The sequence below is a fragment of the Corapipo altera genome, unplaced genomic scaffold (genome assembly GCF_003945725.1).
Source record: "Corapipo altera isolate COAL_440 unplaced genomic scaffold, ASM394572v1 56, whole genome shotgun sequence".
Lineage (NCBI taxonomy): Eukaryota > Metazoa > Chordata > Aves > Passeriformes > Pipridae > Corapipo > Corapipo altera.
In genome coordinates this window covers 9,182,770-9,193,928 of record NW_020884896.1, presented here as the reverse complement: position 1 = coordinate 9,193,928, position 11,159 = coordinate 9,182,770, and the positions used below count along the sequence as shown (strand labels likewise).

The window sequence follows — 11,159 nt, the reverse complement described above, 5'->3', positions numbered from 1 at the left end:
ATTCCCCTTTTTAGAGCCTTCAAAGTGCCCCGATGGTCTTTTGGAAGGTGCTCCGGAGGGGGGAAGGTCGTCAACGCTGCCCGCCATCGCGGCAGCGGTCCCCCCGGGGAGTTGGGAAAAGTGGTTTGTCCCGCAGAGGGGCGGGTTGGGCGCCAAAGGCAAGTTGAGCGGAGCGGGGAGAGCGGAGGCGCGCGCGGGGGCGCGGCGGGACCGCCGGCAGGGGGCGCTGTCGTGGGGACCGTTGTGGCGCCCTGTGGGAGCGTTCACCCAGAACGTGAAATAAAGGCTTCATTTGGAGTCCTGTCTTTTATTCGAGGATATAAAACTATTTTTAAAAAATAATATTAATAAAAAGGGGCATTAGCAGCATTAGGGCCTGCGGCGGGGGATCCAGCGTGCCCCTCGCCCCAGCCATCTCCTCCGGGCCGGCCCCATGGCTGTGCCGGGCTGGGAGCCCCCAAAGCTCCCCACCCACCGGGAAAACCCTGGGCAAAACCAAACAGGTGACCAGAGTGAGCGAGGCAAATAGGAACGGTACGAAACGTTCTCAGGCAGACAGGCTGGCTGGAGTCTCTGCCCACGCCTTCATCTCGCAGAGCTACTGCTCAGCTGCCCCAAGGAGCCCTCAGAAACACAAAAATAAGGAAAATGGTGAAACAGAAACATTCATTTTCTCCTAATCTCTTCCAGTTATGGTAATTTTAGGTGTTGTTGTGACAACGTCTCAGAGAAAATGAGATTTTCAGTTTGGCAGTGCTCCTTTAAAACTGCAGCTGTCGCCAACACTTACAGACACATGACAGAATTCCTCCACTGATCCTCTTAATACTAATAAAAATTAGACTTAAACTGAAAGGTCTAGTTTCTACCTCCCCTAGAATAATAGATGGATGAATTACTTTTCTTCCCTAATGGGAAAATCTCCTCAGTTTCAGACATTCTTAACTACGGTGTAATTAAATGGTTTTACTAGCAGCCCTTCAAGAGGCTAATGTAACACGCTTTACCAGCATCTTTAAAGAAACAGTCTATTGTTTCTTCAGAAAACACAGGGCTTAAAAAACTAATGTATTTAATGGTTGCTCTCCAAATTCAGAGAGAAAATTTCCTGCCTGTCTTGCTTTGCTTTTAAATAGCTCCGTTCAGTGGGCATGGGCAAAAAATATTTTCTCTATTTGCACTTTCAAAATCCCTTTCATCTTAGGATTTCAGGGAATTTTAAATTCTTAAATGAGTCTCCCAATGTCTTTCTGGGATTGGTCTGTGATACTAAATTTACTCTTCACTTTTTCTGGGGCGAAGTGACATGATGCCAGTAGTTTGGGTTTCAGGTGTCTGGCCGTCCAAGGGGGCTCATTGTCAGGGGGGAGAAAAGACTTCAAGAAAAGAAAGAAAAGTAAAATTCCCCACTTTTCCTTACAACACAATTAACCAATCGTGTACCTCGTTAAAATAATTATTTACATCCATTTTTGTGTTAATATTTTCATATAAACAAATTGCGCGGATTTGCACATTCTAAATAAACTTGGAATTTTCAAAACCACCTGAAGCATTCAGGTGGGAGAAAATAGAAATATGTTTTACGCATTTGAGACTGTTGGCACTGCACAGTGGGCAGCGCATTCCAACCTCTGCTGAGACACGGCAGCAAGGGGTTTGTCCCAACAACAGCTGGGATATCTCCTCACTAACAGTCTTCTCCTCCTGCTGACTACACGGGCAGAAGGAACCCTCCCTGTTTCTCAGGGCAGTAATAGGCATAAAGATGTTCTTAAATTGGCAGGTTCTAAAGCTCATTCCTCTTTGTATTATGCTTTTAGAGGTACAGGTTGCCTTGAGTCATGTTTTTGAGATTTCCTTCTGTAGTTTAGAAGCTTATTTTCACTTAATCATAAACTCCCAAGCAAGGACTCTCTTCATCCTCTAAAGATGGGGTTCAGAGAAACCAGCTGAGGAAAAATATGCCTTTTCTCTTGACTGCTGCGGTGAAATTGTTGTGCCTGGGTGCAGTGAGTCCTCTTGAACACCCTGTCTCAAGTCAAATAACCCACATCTGGTGCTCCAGACAGCTTGCTGTTGTTGAGGTGTACCAAGATGTGCATCACTCTCTGTATTATGAACATGCACAAATAAGGACTTGGGATCTCTTTTATCCCCAGGTGTTCATCCTCTCTTGAGGACTTTGCATATACAGCATACTCCTGGGGTTTGGAGAGGGCTTATGTGTGCATACAAATGAGCACAGACACCAGGTTATATTTATTTATAGGAATAAAATCATATCTCACTGATATTTCATCATCAAACACTCTCACCAGTGTGATGTGCTTGCAAAAATAGCTACTGTATTCATTAAGGATTAAGTGGCAAATGATTGTCTAGTTCAAAGAGTGTTTCGAGTAGGGCCCCTGCACACAGGTTTTGTCACATAGTTTTTAAAGATTTATACTTGAGGGAGTGGAGTGGTGGGGTAGGTATTGTATTTTTTTTATCCTTTTGTTTTTGTAGTACATGCTGAAAATATGCACCCACCCCAAGGGTGATGCACGTAATTTTTATTCTGTCAAGCTGCTGTGGCCGTAGGAGTGCAGAAAGCTGGAAGCCTGTAAAACAGCGCCCTTCATTCAGAACCTGCAAACATATAATCAGTGCTTGCTGCGTGAAATTCACCTCAGTAGGTGCTGCAGAGATTTTTTTCTATGGTCCTGCTTTCTAAGCAGTGTTTTTGTATAAATATGCTAGAATTAAATATTAGCATTAGAAAGGAGAAAGTGGGAACACTGCTTTAATTCATCTAGGCTTCATCAGCATAAAAATACGTCAGGCATTTCTTTCATGAAACTTAATGGGAATGTATAGGTGGGATTTCAGTTCTGTAGAATTTTTTTCTCTCTTCTCAAATAGTAAAATTTCTCTCTGAAAAAAATGTTAAACCTATGTGGGGAGGGAAAAAGCATTTAAAGTATTATTAACCTCTTTTATTACCGCTTTCATTTGTGAACCAACCGTGTATAGACTGCTTTCTTTCATGAATGGCTGCAATCACTGAGGTATTTACTGCCTTTTTAAAATGACTGTAGAAATCAGTAGGCTCACTGCAATATCAATCACTTATTCTCAGTCACTTGAAGCCATTATGAGAGGCAGAACTGCTGGGGCCAGTTCTCCTTAGTGCTGGTGTTGCAGCAGGATCTCAGGAGCAAACCAGGGAACTGGGATTTTGGTTGACACTTTGGTCAGACCCTGCAGAAACTGGTGTTCAATGGCACTTGGAACTCACAAACAGATATTCTGATATTCTACTTTCAGATTAGGAAACAAAGGCAGTGAGAAGGTATCTTGCCAAGCTCAAGCAGGGTAACTGTGGGACAGCCAATACCTCTCCTCCTAAACCACCCTACCAAGCCTGAATCCTAAGGCAGCAAGGCAATAGTGCATCTTTCTCTCATCTTTGAATTCAATGGAGATTCTAACAGGTGAAGTGAGAGAAACTAGTGCTTTCTTTACAGATGCTGGTGTGTGCATCCATCTCAATGCACTCAACCCACCAGGCTTTTGAGGAACAAGGAACGCTTACTCTGAAACAAATGCAAGCCAACCACACGTGGATTTCCTTTCCAACAGTTTTTTTTTTCTCTTCAATAAAGTTACTGAGCTCTTTTGCTCTCAAACCCCGTAGTCACTCCTGTACCTTGCAATGCACGGTGTGACCCCTCACCAGAACCTGGAGAAGTGTCTGTAACTTTGCAGAGAGCAACTGCCTGTCAGAAAACTTAGAAAAGGGAGCCCTAAGCCTGCAAGACCCTTAGAAATCTGTTTGATAAGGGGTGGATGTAATTACAGATTCAGATGCTGTAGGTGCGCAGCCTTAGTCAGTGATGTCTGTGTTGCCATGGTGGGTACCTGTTCCCACCACCCATAGACCCCTTTCTTGCTGTTTTTTGTCTCTGGTGCCCATGTTGCAGCAGGCAGTGGATACCCCCTCCCTGAAGGATGCTGGGGTGTTGGCTGTAAGGGGCAATGGGCTGTGAGGCATCTATACACATGTATACAAAGGACAAATGTACAATGGGTGGTAATGATGGCACTTGCTCCTTCGATTTGGGAGCAGTCTGGTGCTCCTGGTCCCAGCTGCATGAGGCAGCAGGCAGGAGGCAGCCATGTGCCTCAGCTGCCCTGCACCGTGTGCAGATCATTAGCTCTTCTCTGTGAGGCAGCTGCCATGGGTTTTATAAACTGCTGGGGGTGGAAGGGCAGTATCCTGGCAGGCTCCAGGAGACCTGCCAAGCTCTCCTGTTATATTCTCATGGTGGGTGCTCTACAGAGCATGAAAAGCACTGGAGTCTTCCTTTTGCTTTTTCTTTTCTGATTCAGTTTCTATTCACTTTAAACAAGTAAAAATAGTCAGGCAGCTTCTTTACAAAAATAAAATAAAAAAAAGTTTCTCTTGATCATTATGATCCTTTGAATGTGTAAAGGTAAATAATTATTGTTGACTGTTAAGCATTCATCCACAAACCCGTTAATCCAACAACATTTTAAGAAAACTAACATGCTTGTCAAGAAGAGAATGGCAGGGTAAAACATCAGCGTAAAATGAGCAACAGAAGAAGTTTTGTTCTAAGAGCCATGTATTTTATTATGAATGAATCTGCTGCAGGTTTACAAAGGGAAACCAGTTGTTATGCTCATCATCTTTCAGAAAGCCTCTCTGTGAATAAAATGTGGTTGTGGTTGAATTCATTTCGCTTGCTTTGCTAATTCCATAGGTCAGACCATTGTGTACAGACCAAGGGAACCCCACACGCGGTGCCGCGCTGGGGCTGTGCCGGGAGCTCTGCCGGCAGGCGGCGTGGGCCAGCCCCAGTCATGGTGAGGGTCACATCCTGCCCTGCATTCTTTGCTGGGATGCAACAGAAAGCTTTGTTGCATTTGGAAATTTTGTGAAAGAAAGCATTGCTCTGGTTTTTTTCTGTTTTAACCTCTGGAGAAAGGAAGAGCCCTGCAGTAGGCTATTTGTGGGGTCAGCTGTGCTGGAAGGCACCCACAAATGCACCCCCAGATCTGTTTTCAGGTGGATTGGATGTGAAGGAGAAGTGAATCAGGAACTCTGGACCCCATGGATCTGTTGCTGCCCTAGTAGTGAGGGTGGCAGCCCACAGCACTTCAGTAGGGGCTGCCCTGGAGAGCGGCTGGGTTGGCACCAGCTCACAGGCATCAAACCAAGGAGGGGCTACTTTCAGAGGGCTATCTGATATTCCTGAGAGCAGCACCTCCCCATCCATCAGCAGGACTCAAGGACAGCCCTGGGAGGACAGGATCAACTGGTTCTCATCAAAATAAGTCACAAGAAAGGGTGAAATCTGAAGACCTGCCTAATCCCAAGCTCCAAGTGAAAGAGCACCAGGTCAGATAGCTGTGTGAGACTGGGAGATCAGAAGGTGAGTTAACAACAGTCAATTTTACTTCCAAAGAACCTCCGCATGTTCAAGTGAGCAGCAAAAATACAATTCTGGCAGTAAGAGAGCCATGCGGACATAAATATATGTCCCCTGTCTGCGGGACTGGCTGCTTGCTCTGAAGGTGTCCCTGCAGAAAGACTATTTTTGCTGTTATAAAGGAGTGGGTGAGGGACCGAGGAGAAGCAGTGGTGCCTGTCTTGACCCTGGAGGTGTTGCTGGTTTGATGATATCATTGACCAAAGGGATATTTTGCAACCCATTCCCAGCAGTGGTAGGACACAGACTAACTGAGGGCCGCAGACACTCCCTGGAGAAGTTGGGGGATGGATGCAGAGAAGCCTCTGAATGTCTGTGCTCAGCACATGTAATGAAGCAGACTGTGGAGCAAGGGGCACAGACAGCCTGCGTAGGCCTGTGACCCAGGCCACCTCCTTTGGGGGCAGCTTTTTCAGCCTTTGTGGCCAGTACAGACAAAATTACATTTGACAGAGATGCCAGACTGGACATCTGACTTACACAGAGCATCCTGAAATTCTGAAAAAACCATTCCGTCTTGCCTCTGCTCCTCATTAGCACCCTGGAAGGAGGTGGCTGCAGAAAATTTTCAATTAGATTAGAACGAAAATAATTATTTAGGCTGACCACATCCATGCAACAAAATAATACACATTCAAACTGAAGAATCATATTAGAATCACATTGACTGGATTTCACTCCCTCTTTAAGCCATCCATCTACAGCCTCAGGATCCACAAACAAATGTGATTTTCTAACCAAGGCATCAAAAACAACCCTGGGAAAAGGCAGAATCTTTTCTGCAAAGCATTTTCACACTAAGGCAGGTGAGCTGTTGACCTTATGGCATCTGACTGATTTTCACAAGCTACAGCAACCTCACCTGACACCGGGTGGCCTCCCCCAAGCGTGAAATTTCCTCCTGTGCTTTGAAGATCAAAGGAAAGCAAAGATAATTTCCAGTTTTGTCATGGAAACTAAAAACACTGCCCCAGGGACTATCTTGGACCTCCCTCCCCATTAGCACTTAGCATTTCTCAGGCTCTTCCCAGGCTGATCCCAGAGGCAGCAGGACATCCTTCTCCTATCACACCCAAGGTGGCAGGCTTCACCGGTGCAACTTTTCACAGCTCGGTCCAGATAATAAGCATCTTTTTTTATCTTTTCCAGCCCTCCGAGGAAGTGTCTTGCTGTTTATTCTACATGATCTCTCCTTGTCCTGGCCTGCTGTGCCTCCCCTTGCATCCCCAGCTCCCTCATGGAGAGAGGAAGAAGAGAAGGAAATGAGAAGAGAAACCAAGATGGGAACACTCGGTTCTGTCTGAAGCCTCTCAGCAGCCTCCCCTGCTGTCTGCAGATATTCTCCATTTGTCCCGACAACCTTTCCCCAGGATCCCACAAGCCACAGCATTGGGAAGGCTGTGCAGAAGCCTCTGCTTCCCCTGTCTTCCCCATGCACATGGCTGAAGTGTATCCCCACTGGATGTCACATACAAGTCCAGAAAAACTCCTCTCAGCTGGGTTTAGTAACCAGAACTGCCAGGAGCCACTTTGGCACTTAGCAGCGCAGGGAACAACATACCCTCCCCTTCTCCCTGCTGGTGGCCCCTGATCAATTCTCTTGAGCGTATCCGCCTGCATATGTCATGCTGACTGCCAGAAAACCAGCTGCTCTTCACAGCTGGATTTAGTAAACTGAACCATGTCAATGCTTTAGCACTCAGTAGCACACAGATTTCTTGCCACCCACCCAGGGCTCCCATCACCTACTTCCTGGCAGAGCGGCTGTGGTGGCTGTCTGAAAGTGCTCCCCAATTGGTTTTGTTTTTAACTAAGTAAAATATTATATCCTGGGGGAAAACAAACAAACAAACAAGCAAACAAAAAACCAAAAACCCCACAACAAATTCTCTCTTCTAATATGGAACATATGGTCTCAGAATCACAGTACGATAAATACATCACGGTAACAAGATTTTGTCCTTAGGATAGTCTTTGTCCGTGGGTCTAATGTGCATTGCAAACACATGAAAAAGGCTTTATGCCTTTCTCAGAATGAGATTGATATTATTATCCCTGATGCAAGACAGGATGCAGAGATGTACAGATAAGCCTGTGATAAAAATTTAGAGAGAAATTCAGGTTTGTTCTAGCACCAAAATGCTTCTTGCATGAGCAAAGCCACATCAACAAAGTTCAGCTTTTTACCAACAGAGCAGAAATATCCTCTGCAGGAGAAGTGAGCTGTGCTGCGGAAAACACAGTTTTGCTGCTGCAGTCCTTTTCTATATACTCAAGGGACCAGTCTGGTCAGCTCAGTTAGTCCAGGTCTCACTCATTTCCTTTATGCTTTTGACAAATATGGCTTTGCCAGCAGGAGTGTACAGAGCAGCTGCACTGCTTGCTCTGGAAAACCACACACACAGCCCACAATTGATCCCAGACTGCCTGACCCCCAGGGTCTCTGTTAGCCACAGTAATTACTTGGGGCAACGTGGGCATTGCTAGGGAGACCTCAGGCTGAAAGCATCTCTAGGACAGGAACATGCACAGTTCTGTTCCATCCCTGTTAGAAATCTGTTCATCCTGGCCAGGCACTCAGGGTCCAGCCGGATGGAAGTTAATGGTCATGCTGGAATTTGTGTCAATTGATTTTCCAGTTAACTTGACTTAACATGATTGGAGGCATTAGAGCAGAGAGGATATACCCGTTGTTCCAGTTTGAGTCCTGTAGACCTCATATGCCATTTCAATGCAGCAATAAGTTTAGTTCCAATTAGAACAAATTGTTCCTTAAAATAAAGATTCAATGGAAAGATTCATCCAGGGCCTGATCCGAAGCCCATTGTGTTCAGGAGCCCTCCTCCCTACCAAAGGCAGTAGGCTTTGGTTCGGGGCCTGAGGCAGCTCACAATGTATGGACAATTTAATAATGAGAGATGACTCACTAACAACAAAGGAATCTCAGAAATGGAGTATCTGTGTGACAGAAATAAACCACTATTCACCCACACACAGTCGTGTTCCCTCCCCCCCCCCCAAAAAAAAAAATAAAGAGAAAAGCCCACAAAAACTACATTGTCATTTCACTTGGGACGCTTAAACCTGGCCCAATTAAAACTTACTTAAGTGAGTAACTTTGCTAACATGATTAGCTCAGAAAACCAAATCTGGAAAAATTGTTATGCCAAAGGCATTTGAATTGAGGTCTTTATCAGTTTGCTTTTCATCTCTGGGCCTCTCACAGTCCCAGCAGATCAGAAACTTTTATGTGCTGCCTGTCCCAAAACTCTAGTTGTGACTGCAGTGAGTGTGGGCTGAGCTGGAGCAAGGATCCCTGTGTCATGTAGCTGTAGGACATATGCTATAGGTGTTTCTCACTTCTTGTGTACAGCATGTCTGATGGGTCCCATGGATCCCATGCATGCTTCTCTCCTAGAGATGCTTTCCACCCATGATCTTCCCAGCACAGATGTGGGATATGAGAACAATCCCTGCCAGAAATATGTGAGCCCTAGGGCAATGCTGCACCTAAAGGCCTTTAAGCTTCTTTCTCCTTTTCCATCTACCATGGTCACTCCTGGTCCTGAGTTACTGGCTTTATGGGTTTGTTTGGTGTTTGTACAGCACAACAGGTCCTGCTTGGATTCCCAGGAGCTACAAACAACAGCCAGTGACTTCCATGAGCTAGGTTAGTACTTGAAAGGGATATCTAGGGGCCATAAATCCTCTTCAATAGCTGGACAAAGCTGGAAGAAGTGCTGAACACTTCAACTATAACCACAGAAACCGTTTCTCTTGGTAATCCTTACATTCCCTGCAATTGTTCATAGGCGGGGCATATAGGGATGTATCATCACTGCTGACAGAAAACATGAACCAGTTTGATAAGCCTTACTTAGATGTCAGGCTACTTTGAATTTTAAAGCAGAAATAAACAGGTTGAAATGACCCGAAAGTTTCTAATGCAATGGTAAAATAAAGTAGGACTTAACAACTGAGGTGAAAGAACTCCATTTGATTTTCTTTGATGACTCAACCTGTTTCACAAGCTATTTTCATATTCCTTATTTAGCAAACTTACGTCTCGGTAAAAGCCTACTATGTGATAAAGCCAAGAAACCGTAATGTGTGGTACTGGTAACACCTCCCACGCCAAAAAAAATCCTACTTCCATATTTATGTGGCTCTGCAAATTGGTTCCTGCCTTTTTCTCCCCAGAGAGTGAGCTGGCAGTGTGTCTCCTCTCCAATTAACACGAAGCCATGAAAAGTGGAAACGGAGGGTCACATTCACCACACCTGAGGCCCCACGTATTTTTTTTTGCCATGTTACAGACCCATTTGGATCTTTGACTTCGCTGCAAGGCAAGTATTGTTTTTAGCATACAAATAACAAGGCCTGCAGAATACCTTCTTCATTCATGCTTTGTCTCCTGAAAAAAAGCTCACCACAGGGAGGCAAGAAGCTAAGGAGAACTACCTGCCTTGTGTTGCTCAGGGAGTGGGTATGGGCACCTCAGTACTGATTCCCCACGGATCAGGTGAATTTTACCTGGGTTTGACTGGTAAGGATGCAATTTCTGCCTTTTGGAAAGTTCTTTAATCAGGAAGCAGGAGTAGCTGGAGAAATCCTATGCTATGTAACCAGCACAGACTGCAAATCACACCAGCAAATTCATGGACTAAAAGAACACATAAGGACACTTAAGGACAACACCCACCCATCCTCACCCACCCCAGATTTCTTCACAATCTGATTTGTGACAAAGTAAAGACATGTATTTTTTGTGGCAGTTTTTGAAGAGTTTGTTTGTCTTGGAGGCAGAAAGGCAGAAAGTGCAAAGCAGAGGCAGAGGCTGAGCAATAGCACTCACACTTGCAACGACTGCTCCTTGAAAGCCTAAAAGGACCAGAAGCTACATGGCACAAGCCCTGTTTAGTCCCACTCCAGGCTCTGAAACAGCTCCCAGCTGACACCAAGCTGATCAGGACACAAGGGTGCCCCATCAGGAGTGTGAATGGAGAGAGATGCCATGTCTGAACCGGCACAGCTCTGAACCAGCACTTCCATGGGCAGCAGAACTTGCAAAATCCCCTTTCCTTCGACATTTCCTCTCATCTTCTTTGGATTCAGTATTGTAATGGATAAGGATAAGCTCTAATCAAAGTTTTGCCTCAGGATACAGCACATTCCTGGCATCTTTCCCTCATTTGCCTCTTCTGAAGTCTGAAAGCATCCTGCTATAGCCTTCCCCTTGCTGTTATAGCTACGTAGGTCTCTACTTTCCATCAGAATTTTGTTTTTGAGATTTTTATTCCTCTGCCAAGCTCTGACAGATGGACACAGGCACGTTGAACCAGCTAGTTCAGCCCCCATCACTGTCAGCCTCCATCCTTCAGCTCTGACATTCACCACACACTTGTCTGATCTGAACTTCCATCCTTAGGAATAAATCACCAAAACTCAAGCCCTTCAGGGCTACAAAAACCCTCTAAATCTTCCATCCTACCCAATCTGTGGAATTTTCTCAGCACATAAGCCACAAAACACTGTTGGAGCTGTTCCTCTCCCTAAGGATGGAGGTACCTATAGTCTGGAAGCAGAGAACCAGGGTTCCTGCCCTGGCCATGTGTGTTCAAACTCACACATCCCATTTCCCAGGTAGGTGCCATCCAC

The 11,159-nt window shown here is 45.4% G+C and overlaps 1 long non-coding RNA gene across 1 annotated transcript in view; it reads left to right on the top strand.

The window, feature by feature from the left end:
* LOC113949420 overlaps positions 1–6,714 on the top strand; it is a 58,038-nt gene extending 51,324 nt beyond the window's left edge. The window contains exon 3 of the long non-coding RNA XR_003528444.1: positions 6,651–6,714. This is a non-coding gene — a long non-coding RNA (uncharacterized LOC113949420). The remainder of the gene's footprint in view (positions 1–6,650) is intronic.
* The last annotated feature ends 4,445 nt before the right edge of the window (positions 6,715–11,159 follow it).